Consider the following 10,947-nt stretch of genomic DNA (forward strand, 5'->3'; position numbering starts at 1 on the left):
AAGACGTCATAGTTTAAACTCACGCATGGCACTGAAGGTTCTTCTGCTTAAACCAGCACACGTCCAGGCCCGTCTGAAGTTTGACCAGGACCATTTGGATGATCCAGAGGAGTCATGGGAGAAAGTTCTGTGGTCACATGAGACCAAGATAGAACTTTTTGATCTTAATTCCACTCGCCATGTTTGGAGGACTAAGAATGATGAGCACCATCCCTACTGTGAAGCATGGGGGTGGAAGCATCATGCTCTGGGGGTGTTTTTCTGCACATGGGACAGGACGACTGCACTGTATTAAGGAGAGGATGACCGGGGCCATGTGTTGAGAGATTTTTTGGAACAACCTCCTTCTCAGTTAGAGCATTGAAGATGAGTCATGGCTGGGTCTTCCATCATGACAATGACCCGTAGCACACAGCCAGGAGAACCAAGGAGTGGCTCCGTAAGAACATATCAAGGTTCTGGAGTGGCCTAGCCAGTCTCCTGACCTAAACCCTATAGAAAATCTTTGGAGGGAGCTCAAACTCCGTGTTTCTCAGTGACAGCCCAGAAACCTGACTGATCTAGAGAAGATCTGTGGAGGAATGGTCCAACATCCTGCTGTAGTGAACCTGGTGAAGAACTACAGGAAACCTTTGACCTCTGTAACTGCAAACAAAGACTACTGTACCAAATTTAACATTGATCTTCACAGGTGTTCAAATACTTATTTGCAGCAGTAACACACAAATAAATTAAAATATCATACATTGTGATTTACAGATGTTTTTTTAAGATTCTGTCTCTCGCAGTGGACATGCACCTAAGAGGAAATTTTCAGACCCCTCCGTGATTTCTACGTGGGAGAACTTGCAAAGTTGCAGGTGTTCAAATACTTATTTTCCTCACTGCTACCTCTGCTGTTGAATGAGGACGCCAAAATTGCTTATAATTGGATTTATGATAACAGGTTTCCTGTTTTTGGAAAAGTCTGGATCCTGGTTTATCAACGTATAAAGAAGACGGTCGCAGCTAATTTGGACCTCGTCAGGCTGATGTCTATGTGAAGGTCTGGTTCGTGCTTTGAGGACTCAAAATCAGCTGATTTACGAGCGAAACCGTAAGTTGGAAGTGATCTGAATCGCAGGCCACCTGCGGCTTTGGGACTCGTCAGCATGGAAACGACCTGGAAGAGGCTCGTAAGCACAGACCAGTAGAATGCACTCTAATCTGGACATTGCAGAACTTGGAAGTATCAGTACAGACCAAATTAATAAATTTTAAATGTGAGGTGGACATGTCCCCTTCACATATAATTGTTGTGATGCCTATGAGTTAGCCTCGTGCTTCTGTACAGGAAACGGGTGAAATAGCCCCTGTGGAGATGGGGAGAGGTTGTTCTCAGGAGGAGGAGTTAAAGTATTTGGGCTTATTGTTCACGAGTGATGGTAGGATGGAGCGGAAGGTGGATCGATGGATCGATGGATCGATGGATCGAAACTTTGTCCTCCATAATAAGGAAGTTGCTTCAGTTGATTGTGGTAAAGAAAGAGTTGAGCTGAAAGGCAAAGCTCTCAATTTGCTGGTCCTTCGACGTTGCAACGTTCCAACCCATGGTCATGAGGTTTGGACCATGACTGAAAGAATGAGATCCCGGATACAAATGGGTGAAATTAGCTTCCTTCGTAGGGTGGCCGGGCTCAGCCTTAGAGAGAGGGTGAGATGCTCCGCCATCTTGGGGGAGCTCCAAGTATAGCTGCTGCTTCTTAAACCTAAAGGAGTCTGTTGAGGTGGTGTGGCATCTGATTAGGACGTCTTCTAAACACCTCCCTCCAGAGATGTTTCAGACATGTCCCATTGGGAAGAAATCCTGGAGCAGACCCAGAACTTGCTGGAGGGGTTAAATATCCTCTCTGTCCTGGGAGCACCTTGGGGTCCCCCAGGAGAAGCTGGAGAGTGTCTCTGGGTAGAGGGAGGTGTGGGTTTTTCTCCTGGACCTGTTGCCTCCATGACCCAACTACAGATAAGCAGTAGAAGATGGAGATGGAGAATAAAAGCCTAAAAGTCTTTTTACACCAGAGTTTTAAACTAAGATTACGTTGCACTGAGAAGTGACAAGAGTCGTAGCTGTTTTGATGAAACATCGTGATGCTATGTGATACATCAGCACTCATAGCCTGCGTTCAGGTTGACCCTCAACTACTACCACACCAAACCACACTCCAAAGAGAACACCAATAACCAGGGTTGGGAAACACTGGTATAGAAATTATGAGAATTAAACTTTTACTGCCTTGACCTGTGGTAATGCTATGTTAGAGCTGGCCATTAATGATGAAAGGCCCAAACCATTGTCAGCCAATAAAATTTTAAAGTCTGAGTCGTCCAAAGAACTGTTAACAGCTGTTTTCTTACAATTGGGGATAAGTTTTGGCTGTAGTTTAAAAAAGCTAGTCAGTCAGATCATTTGAGTGAACTATAGAGTGCATGCCTTACTCTCAGATGCAAATCAGAAGAAGCCAAATTTAATCTTATGAACGATAGCATCTCAAGTTCTTACAAAGTCAGCAAACGTAAAGTTCATCGGTGCTGATGGGCTAATTAACGCTCTGGAAAATTCTTCACAGAAAGGCAAAAGAAAAATGTACTTCTTTCTACACTAAGAGTGTTAAAATGTGTGCCTTAACCCTCTTGCTACCCTTGGGTCAAACAGCTCGACGAGGCTTTATAGGTCATTTTGACCCAAGGGCAGCAGAAAGGTTAAACATCAGCAGAAAATAAAATCAACACAATTACAAGGATGCGTTTTGCTTCTAATAGCAGCTTTAATTGCAGTTTCGATAAAACAACACTCGAGCAACAGCCGTGCTCTAACATACGCGGTGAATTATACAGCATCTTTGTCAATCCTTTTGTAGTAAGGGATCGTTTCTGAAGGTAAAAATACAGTGCATAAAACAGAAAAGTGAGTGGCACAGAACTAGCTACGATGCCGTTGCAGTGTTATGGTAAAAGCAAAAATTGAACGTTTCCTCTTAAAATGACTCAAGTTCTTGAATAATGCCTTTTCAAAAAAACAGAAGTTTCATGTGTCTTGTCTGTTTGCAGTTGGACAGTTGCCGTCGTGTCTCTGCAGGTGTCTTAAGGTCGATGTCCAAAGTTTGATAGAGTCCAGACTGTGAAAACAAGAGCTTGTGGATGGGATGAGTCCGTCACCCTGATTGGGTGAACTCAAGTGGAACTAAATTGTCTTTTTTGAACAGATGTATGGAAAATTGACTGTGTTGCTGTGGTTGAAGGAAAGAGTGACGGGCAGGCGGCTGGATCTTGGCAAGAAAGATGCTTAAATTGACCGAAGAAGCAAATGGGGGCACTCACTTTTTGGTTGTCAAGAAAAGACAGCTTAGCTCAATGCCACGTTGCGAAAACACCTGTGATCAAATAGGGAGCAAAATGTTCGTTTCAACTCTCTTTCGTAAACTAACGCAACGTTGAAACGGTTCATCTCAAAACAATATCTCAAATCCATTGAAGAACTCGCCAATGTATAATATGCGGCACAGTCACGTAGCGCTATAACCACGGGAGTTGTCTGATCAAGCTAACCTGCACCTGGCTGCCATGTTCACCCACGACAGTCAGATGAATACGTCGACTTTTCGGCTCCATCTCAGAGCACTTTCTTTCAGACAGACATATACAGTAACAGCACTTTGGCTTTCTTAGAACTGTGGCGTTGATTCGTCACTCCAGCACAAACATACTGCAGCACTTCGTATCATTAAAAGTCACCATTAATTACATTTGAAAAAGACTTCTTGATTCACTTTAAGTTCAACTGGCAGCGCTGGTACAGTACAAGTTGATGTAATCAACTACAACAGCTATGGTAAAACGTAAGTACACCCTTTCAGTACTGCACTTTTCAAGTATCAGGACATTCTTATACATACCTTGGCACGAAAGAGGGTGTATTTACCTTTTAATATGAGAAGTACTTCACCGAGCTGTGACCACTGGCAAAAAGTTGGCGACCCCAAAGTGTGAAAAGATGGCAAGAAGATAGGTGATTTTTAGTTGCAGGGTCACTGAATTTTGTGTTTGGGAGTTTGTAAGGCATACAGGCACACTTTGCTTTACCTATTTTTGTGTTAGCAGCTTGAAAAACTGTATTCTAGACCATACCCATTATTTTGTTGCACACCTGCACCCACATCATGCTCACAACAGTTTGTTTTGTACCCCCCTTGGCAACCACCCTCCACATTTGAGATTTGGTTTGTTTGAGTACACTTTTGAAATAAAGACAGGCAGATTTGGAGCAGGTTTTTACACCTGGACATTCAAGGTTGTTTTTGTCATGGAAGAACTCACGTACAGGTGCTCAAATACAGCCCTAATGCTCTAAAAATTGTAAAAACTGTTGAGAATGGCACAAAATGCCCACAAAACTGAGTAGGGTTCAAGACAAATTCAAGTTGCCTGCAACAAAATTGAGAAAGATTTGAGATAAGTGAAAATACTCGACAAAATTGGGAAGGGTTTGAGATGCTCACAACAAAACTGAGTAAGATTTAAGTTAAGTTCAAGTCACCTGCAACAAAACTGAGAGGGCGTTGAGATGGGCTTGAGACACCCACAACAAAATTGAGAAAGATTTGATACAAGTTAAAATGCCCATGACTAAATTGGGAAGGGTTTGAGAAGAGTTTGAGATGCCCACGACAAAACTGAGTAGGGTTCAAGACAAGTTCAAGTTGTTGCTGACAAAATTGAGATGGGGTTGAGATGTATTTGAGACACCCACAACAAATATAAGAGGGGTTCAAGACCCTTGAAACTAAACTGAGAAAGGTTTAATTCGCCTGCAACAAATTTGAGAAATGTTTAAAAAAAGAAGGGTTTGAGATAGTTAACAGCCCACAATAAATCTGGGAAAGGTTTGAGACCCCTGTGATAAAGCAAAGAAGAGTTTAACGCACCCGCAACAAATTTGAGAAGGGTTCAAAACTAGTTTGCTTATTTTGCAAATAAATTGAAAAGAGTTTGCTATGGGTTAAAATGCCCACAACAAAAATTTGAAGGGTTCATGCTGCTTGCAACAAAACAGAAGGATTCAAAATACTCACAAGAAAATTGAGAAAGAGCTCAAATTGGGTTCAAGACACCCATGACAAAATTTTGAAAAGGGTTTAAGGCACCAGCTACTAATTTGAGAAGGGTTCTACAGTGGTTCCCCTAGATCAGATCCCTTGGCAGGGTGCCTGTATATATATTTTTTGGCCTATGGGGGTGGGGGGTGGGGACAGGATGGAGTCACGTTTGTGTTGCACGCTAGCTTAGCGCTACGTTTCTGCCAGTATTTGTGAGGGGAGAAGTAGAGCTAAGTCAGTAGCATTTTTGCTAGCACGTAGGAGGGGGGCGGGGTTGGTAGGCAGGGCGCTTGGTTCTGTTAAGAGGGCGGGGCGCCCTGCTTCTATAATGGTAGGGGAAACGCTGGTTCAAAACTGGCTTAAGTCATCTGCAAAAAGATTGAGAAAGGTTTGAAATGGTTGAAAAAATGGGCTTTGAACATTTTCAAAATTCAACCTACAAAATTACAATTCTCTGCAAATCGTACAGGATAACTGAGAACCCCTGCAAACATACTGATACATTCTGAGGACTTCATTGTAAATGTTCACCAGCAGACACAGCCCAGTAAAATAGTGGCTTAAGGTTTTACATATTAGGACATTCATATATGTACCCTAGCACTAAAAGAGGGTGCATTTGTTTTTAGCTATGACTGAGTAACACAATCTGTTACGTGCCCTGAACGTATCCAAGACAATGTCCTCAACAGTCGATTTTTAGCGTCCATGTGGTCCACGATTTGCTGATGAAGGAATTCCTTCTGCTGAGAACGAGTCCCTTTTTTGTTCCTGAGTATGACTCACCACAGTCCAACAAGTCACACATGCTGTGCTTTTCGGGTCCCTTTAAGAACTTAACGTCAGTGCTTGTGCTGACTGCTTCAGAGCAAGAATTAAGGTCTTTGTTCAACAAGCTACAAGAAGAAAATGAGCTGCAGGTACACAAACTTTAAGAAAAAAATAATCCAAGACAAATACATACAGTAAATAAATAGAAAGTCCACATTAGACTTTCATTTTTTTATCGAAGGGCTTAAGAATACAAACTTCATTTTTTGATTAAGGGAAAAATAAAACTGAAAAGCCTATTTACATGTTTCCTTCATGACACTTGACCCATTTCGCTTAAATAATGCTGCCTCCACAAATATACATCAGTGGCTTTTTAAAAGAATAGTTTGAATTATATATATATATATATATATATATTATCTGTGGAAAGGTGAATAGTTTTGAGTAAAATGTCAATTGAATACAGTCTAACTAAGAAACTCCACAGAACGCCACCTCAAAAATCCAAACTATTTAAGCAGACAAAACGAAGAAGCAAAAAACCCAAAATGGGGTGAAATTATTGTTTTGTTATAGTTAACTTCAAGTATCAAGAGGGTAACCTACAACTACACAAAATAGACAGAGTAGTTGGAAAAAAGGTTTGAATCATATAACTGTGGAAAAAAGTTAACTAACATATTAGTGACTAAGCTAACAAGCAGCTTGGGTGGTCACTGAGGCAAAAAAAACCTGGATGTGGGAGGAGTTTGGAGAGGCCATGAAGAATGACCTCTGTACGGCTTTGAAGCGATTCTGGTCGAGCATCCGGCATCTCGGGGGGGGGGGGGGGGGAACACCACCCCAACACTATTTATAGTGGAGGTGGTGTGCTGCTGACCTCAATTCGAGATGTCATGGGTCGGTGGACAGAATACTTCGAAGACCTCCTCAATCCCACCGGCATGTCTTCCACTGAGGAAGCAGAGCCTGGGGGACTTTGGGTCGGGCTCTCCAATCTCTGGTGCTGAGGTCACCTAGGTGGTTAAAAAGCTCCTCGGTGGCAGGGCACCAGGGGTGGATGAGATTCGCCCAGATTTCCTTAAGGCTCTGGATGTTGTGGGGTTTTGATGACTTACACAACTCTGCAATATTGCATGGACATCGGGGGCAGTTCCCCTGGATTGGCAGACCGGTGTGGTGGTCCCCCTATTCAAAAAGGGGGATCGTAGAGTGTGTTCCAACTACAGGGGAATCACACTCTTAAGCCTCCCTGGTAAGGTCTATTCAGGGGTTTTGGAGAGGAGGGTCCGTTGGATAGTCGAACCTCGGATTCAGGAGGAGCAGTGCGGTTTTCGTCCTGGCCGTGGAACACTGGACCAGCTCGACACCCTCAGCAGGGTCCTGGATGGTGCGTGGGAGTTTGCCCAACCGGTTTACATGTGCTTTGTGGACTTGGAGAAGGCATTCGACCGCATCCGTCAGGGAGCCCTGTGGGGGGTACTCTGGGAGTATGGGGTACCAGGCCCTTTGATACGGGCTGTTAGGTCCCTGTACGACCGGTGTCAGAGCTTGGTCCCCATTGCCGGCAGTAAGTCGGGCTTGTTCCCGGTGAGAGTTGGACTTTGCCAAGGTTGTCCTTTGTCACTGATTCTGTTCATAACTTTTATGGACAGAATTTCTAGGTGCAGCCAAGGTGTTGAGTGGATCCGTTTTGGTGGCCTTAGGATTGTTCCTTTGCTTTTTGCAGATGATGTGGTCCTATTGGCTTCATCAAGTCATGATCTACAGCTTTCACTGGAGCGGTTCGCAGCCAAATGGGATGTGGCAGGGATGAGGAACAGTTCCTCCAAATCCGAGGCCATGGTCTTGACCTGGAAAAGGGTAGAGTGCCCTCTCCGGGTCAGGGAGGAGGTCCTACCCCATGTGGAGGAGTTCAAGTATCTTGGGGTTTTGTTCATGAATGAGGGAAAAATGGAGCGTGAGATCGATAGGCGGATAGGTGCAGCGTCTGCAGTGAAGCGGGCGCTGTACAGGTCTGTCGTGGTGAATAGAGAGCTGAGTCAAAAGGCGAAGCTCTCAATTTACCGGTAGATCTACGTTCCTACCCTCATCTATGGTCACGAGCTTTGGGTGGTGACTGAAAGAACAAGATCACGGATACAGGCAGCCGAAATGAGTTTTCTCTGCAGGGTGTCTGGGCTCTCCCTTAGAGACAGGGTGAGAAGCTCGGTCATCCGGGAGGACTCAGAGTAGAGCTGCTGCTTCTCCACATCGAGAGGAGCCAGTTGAGGTGGCTCGGGCATCTGGTTAGGATGCCTCCTGGACGCCTCCCTGGTGAGGTGTTCCGGACACGTCCCACTGGGAGGAGACCCAGACGAAGACCCAGGACACGCTGGAGGGACTATGTTTCTCGGCTGGCCTGGGAACGCCTCGGGATTCCCCCGGTGGAGCTGGACCAAGTGGCTGGGGAGAGGGAAGTCTGGGCCTCCCTACTTAAGCTGCTACCCCAGCAACCCAACCCCGGATAAGCAGAAGAAAATGGATGGATGGATGTTTTTTTTTTCTTAATTTATTGTAAAAATGATGATGTGGGTTTAAAAATTAAGGTGCCCAAAAGAATAAATGGCATCGCACAGAGAAAATAAAATATTGCAAATTTAGATTGGCTAGCTACCGTTAGCATATTCCACGCAGGTTACCGGTAGTAGCATAAGTGATTTTTTTAATGGGTTACTTTTAAATGTGAACAGGTCCTTGCTAACCTGATGTATCGCTGTTAGGATGCCTTTTTTTTCTTCTTCAACAGAAAACCAAGGGTTTGATGCATTTATGGTTATAACTGTCTTTTAAGACTATTATAGCACATTTTAGAGTTGATAGATTATGTGGCTTTAAAAGCTTGTTGAGCACATAAGTTGGGGCATTTAACACAACAGAAGACAAACTAGTTCAATTTACTGGATAGAAAAAATGTAGCTTTGTGTAAGGGTCATTCAAACAAAATAAACTAAGAAGGATTTTCTTTTTTTTCTGTTTGAAATTCAAGTGGCAATGTCAAGATTTTTGTCCATCATCCATTGTCTTGCGATTATCCAACTCATCTTCCAACCACCTCTTCCAGCTTTTCTGGAAGAACACCAAGGAATTCCCAGACCAGCAAAGAGACATGTGTCTCCAGCATGTCCTGGGTATTCCGGGGGTTCTTTCCCAGTTGGACATGCCCGGGAAAACTCCCTAGGGAGGCGTTCAGGTGGCGTCCTTTCCAGATGCCCGGACCACCTGAACTGGTTTGGGCATCTGAAAATACTCCGAATATTTACAGACAAAAGTTGGACCATTAGTTCTAAGAACAAAACCACAAGTAGTGAACCACTCTGTGCTCCTGAACCGGACTGTATTGATTCAGCGTTTTTTTAATTATTGCATTCAATTGATGTTTAATGTAGTTCACTCACGTTGACTAAACGAACTAGAAAAAAACGTGCAATATTTTATTTGAAGCATGGTTTATTACTCCCACTGCTGCGGACCTCACAAATCTTGCTTCAGTCCTTCACGATAAGTGACTCAATCGTGTACACTGACTTTACTTTTTAAAACTTTTACTAAATACCCAACAGTTGTTTAAAAAAAAAAACATTTATTATTGTTCTGCAGTAAAACAGATACTGCGGCTAAGACCATCAGGAGTTTTGGGAGAAGTCAACAGTGCATGTGTCATGAAGAAATGAAGAGATAAAGACCGCACCTCAGATTGGTTCAAGTAAAAAAACTACTTGTTAGTTTGTAGTTAACGCAGTAAAAGTGCACTTATTACAGTAATTATACAAATGAATCAAATGCAACCCGATTCAGGAGCACCATGGGTTCACTTCTGACATCCTGAAAGGTGACTTGTCTTTTTTTTCAGAAACTTATTTCTTATTTTAACTTTATGCCAACAGACCATCAAAACAGCAAAACAAACGGAAAAGGGTACAACAGAAACCTACGGTTTGTCGAACTCTGATTTACAAGAGGTTCTGGTGACGTTACAAAATAATAGTTTATAAACTGGAAACATTTCTCTGCTGATTTCTATATGACATGTCAAGTGCCACTCTGTCAACCGAGGATATTAGTTTTTTTTATACACAGCCAAGTAAGCAATGCTCGAAAATCACTGAAATCACATATTCATCTTTGTGTGTATCCTTCAACTGTGTCTTTTCCTTTTGTAGGGCAAAATATTCTTGTCCACACGTTGATACGGTGGCCGACAGGTGCAAACGTGCAGCAAACAGCAAAATGCTACAAACACGTGAATGATGCAAACACCAAAACATGCAAGTACAATAAAATAAATAACTCATCAACAAGCAAATGCAACAGAAAATGCTGCAAATACCAAAAACATTTCTTTCTTCTTTTGGCTGTTCCCTTTCTCAGGGGTTGCTACAGCGAACTAACTCGCACGAAGACTTGGCAGTTGTTTTTACACCGTATGTCCTTCCTGACGCAACCACAGACCACCAAGCTACCACAGCCCTCGGTGTGGAGCAGAGAGCTGCCATCTAGGGTGCCCGGTGGAGAAAATTGAAAGAGCACATCTATATTCCTGTGTTCTAATGATCTGAAGCAGACTCGCGGAGGCAACGGTTCCATCTTAAAAGGCTTACTTTTAAGTTTACACATATAATGTACAAAATCACCAGCCCTGAGTCGTTTTGGAACCGCCATGCCGACTCGGCAAAATGACCTTGAGCATTGGTTAATGCACACCTTTCATCAGAGCTTGGCCACACCTCCAGGAAAAAGTCGCCACCATCGACGAATGGGAAACTCTATCCTACAACACATGACAGCTCTCAACCAATGATACCTCGCCATCTTGTGTTCAAAATGGAGGATGCATGTGGCATGTAGGGATTTGTAGGCGTGTAACTATAACTACATTTTCTACTGGAAACAAAAGCCAAAATCAGAAGAGCTACCTCGTTTTATCACATGATATTAAACAATAACAACATTAAGAAAAACATATAGCCACACGTTTCTGTAAGCTAATACAATGGTTCCCAAC

The sequence above is a fragment of the Nematolebias whitei genome, chromosome 23 (genome assembly GCF_014905685.2).
Source record: "Nematolebias whitei isolate Nwh7 chromosome 23, NemWhi1, whole genome shotgun sequence".
NCBI classification, from domain to species: Eukaryota; Metazoa; Chordata; class Actinopteri; order Cyprinodontiformes; family Rivulidae; genus Nematolebias; species Nematolebias whitei.